Below are 3,296 nucleotides of genomic sequence, written 5' to 3'. Positions count from 1 at the left end.
ACGGAGGATAGCGCGACTGCAGGGATTTATCTCTGGCACGCCTCCCGCGAAACCCACATTCTCAACGTATTGTCCCGCACTACATTCGTAGTACCCCCGCCCATTATACTCATTACTCGCGGCGCGTTGCCCATTCCCGTAAGAGTTCGGGCACTGTTTGTGCATTCACACTGGAGAACAAGATGGTCAAGTGGCGGGATATATATATATATATATATATATATATATATATATATATATATATATATATACAGGGTGTTACAAAAGGGTACGGCCAAACATTCAGGAAACATTCCTCACACAAAAAGAAAGAAAATATGTTATGTGGACATGTGTCCGGAAACGCTTACTTTCCATGTTAGAGCTCATTTTATTACTTCTCTTCGAATCACATTAATCATGGAATGGAAACACACAGCAATAGAACGTACCAGCGTGACTTCAAACACTTTGTTACAGGAAATGTTCAAAATGTCCTCCGTTAGCGAGGATACATGCATCCACCCTCCGTCGCACGGAATCCCTGATGCGCTGATGCAGCCCTGGAGAATGGCGTATTGTATCACAGCCGTCCACAATACGAGCACGAAGGGTCTCTACATTTGGTACCAGGGTTTCGTAGACGAGAGCTTTCAAATGCCCCCATAAATGAAAGTCGAGAGGGTTGAGGTCAGGAGAGCGTGGAGGCCACGGAATTGGTCCGCCTCTACCAATCCATCGGTCACCGAATCTGTTGTTGAGAAGCGTACGAACACTTCGACTGAAATGTGCAGGAGCTCCGTCGTGCATGAACCACATGTTGTGTCGTACTTGTAAAGGCACATGTTCTAGCAGCACAGGTAGAGTATCCCGTATGAAACCGTGATAACGCGCTCCATTGAGCGTAGATGGAAGAACATGGGGCCCAATCGAGACATCACCAACAATGCCTGCCCAAACGTTCACAGAAAATCTGTGTCGATGACGTGATTGCACAATTGCGTGCGGATTCTCGTCAGCCCACACATGTCGATTGTAAAAATTTACAATTTGATCATGTTGGAATGAAGACTCATCCGTAAAGAGAACATTTGCACTGAAAAGAGGATTGGCACATTGTCGGTTGAACCATTCGCAGAAGTGTACCCGTGGAGGCCAATCAGCTGCTGATAGTGCCTGCACACGCTGTACACGGTACGGAAACAACTGGTTCTCCCGTAGCACTCTCCATACAGTGACGTGGTCAACGTTACCTTGTACAGCGGCAACTTCTCTGACGCTGACATTAGGGTTATCGTCAACTGGACGAAGAATTCCCTCGTCCGTTGCAGGTGTCCTCGTCGTTCTAGGTCTTCCCCAGTCGCGAGTCATAGGCTGGAATGTTCTGTGCTCCCTAAGACGCCGATCAATTGCTTCGAACGTCTTCCTGTCGGGACACCTTCGTTCTGGAAATCTGTCTCGATACAAACGTACCGCGCCACGGCTATTGCCCCGTACTAATCCGTACATCAAATGGGCATCTGCCAACTCCGCATTTGTAAACATTGCACTGACTGCAAAACCACGTTCGTGATGAACACTAACCTGTTGATGCTACGTACTGATGTGCTCTATGCTAGTACTGTAGAGCAATGAGTCGCATGTCAACACAAGCACCGAAGTCAACATTACCTTCCTTCAATTGGGCCAACTGGCGGTGAATCGAGGAAGTACAGTACATACTGACGAAACTAAAATGAGCAACAGGCATGTGGTAAAATGAAATTGTATAATTTTAACTGATGATGTGGAATAAACAGCACCACTAAAAAAACAGCTGAATGAAATGGAAATTAAGCGTTTCCGGACACATGTCCACATAACATCTTCTCTTTATTTGTGTGTGAGGAATGTTTCCTGAAAGTTTCGCCGTACCTTTTTGTAACACATTGTATACTAAGATGGTATCTGTTCTTTCGGACGTTGAGAACGTGGGTTTCGTGGGAGGCGTGCCAGAGAGAAATCCGTGCAGTCGCGCCATCCTCTGCGCCCTCGGTGGCTCAGATGGATAGAGCGTCATTTTCATCTGTCCCTGGTGACGTATTCAACGCCTGTAAGCAGCTAAGCGGGTTCATTTCATTGTAAAGTATTTTAAGTTTAGCACAAGAAAGCGATTTGGGGTGGTATGAGGAAGTGCAACATCGTAACAGGTATTCAGGCTGACTCAGCTGCCCCAACCGGTATCATTTTATGCAATCCACAGTGTTCTATCTGGCGTTCAATTAACAATATCCGAGGTTTTCATATTCTCTCACTTGCAAACTATTGGTCCACCAGACAAAATTAACAGTACCTTTTTTCTTCGACATTTGATGTAACTATATTCTGTGTTCGCTGCAGAACACAGCTTTCTAGTTATTAAAGAGAAACTAACTGAAGTGAGCTTCAAATGCACCTCCACCCTCACACTTATCCTTCACAAGTCAGGATTTCTAGTATGTTGTTCGTGGCATTCCTTCCAACTACTGTACACAAATTTCCGACTACACGAAATGTTCCCGATATTCGACCTTTTTTGGTCGCTATTGATCTGACTAATGCGTCACCAGCACAGTCAGCTATTTCGTTAAAATTATTAATTTAAACGTGCCTATGCGGTAATGAAAATGAAATGACTTTCGTAAACGTATATATGAAGATAGTAAATGTTCTCGAAAGAACAGATACCATTGATGACCATGCAGCTTATATAGGATAAATAATAATTAATTGAAACCCTCAGCTGCCGACATGTGTTGTTGATATACCTCGATGGAGACAACCGAAAATGTGTGCCCCGACCGGGACTCGAACCCGGGATCTCCTGCTTACACGGCAGACGCTCTATCCATCTGAGCCACCGAGGACACAGACGAATAGCGCGACTGCAGGGACCTATCCCTTGCACGCTTCCCGTGAGACCCACATTCCCAACTGTCCACAGTCTACGTACGTAATGTACCTAATAGATATTTGTCTATCCACACCTGTCAGCAGCTGAGGGTTTCAATTAATTGTCATTTTTGCAAACATTATGCTAATATTAATTACGTTGACAGTTCGGCGCAAACTTAACCCTCACAAGCATGGAAGTTCAGTAATCAGATGGTATAAATAAAATAAAAATGGTTCAGAGCACTATGGGACTCAACTGCTGAGGTCATCAGTCCCCTAGAACTTAGAACTACTTAAACCTAACTAAACTAAGGACATGACACACATCGATGCCCGAGGCAGGATTCGAACCTGCGACCGTAGCCGTCGTGCAGTTCCAGACTGTAGCGCCTAGAACCGCTCGG

The 3,296-nt window shown here is 45.1% G+C and overlaps 1 non-coding gene across 1 annotated transcript; it reads right to left on the bottom strand.

Moving 5' to 3' along the window:
• Positions 1 to 2,790: 2,790 nt before the first annotated feature.
• On the bottom strand, positions 2,791 to 2,864 carry Trnat-ugu. Its single transcript has one exon. It is a non-coding gene; the product is annotated as a tRNA-Thr (tRNA).
• Positions 2,865 to 3,296: the final 432 nt, after the last annotated feature.

The sequence above is a fragment of the Schistocerca americana genome, chromosome 11 (assembly GCF_021461395.2).
Source record: "Schistocerca americana isolate TAMUIC-IGC-003095 chromosome 11, iqSchAmer2.1, whole genome shotgun sequence".
NCBI lineage: Eukaryota > Metazoa > Arthropoda > Insecta > Orthoptera > Acrididae > Schistocerca > Schistocerca americana.
This window is presented reverse-complemented; position numbering and strand designations above follow the sequence as displayed.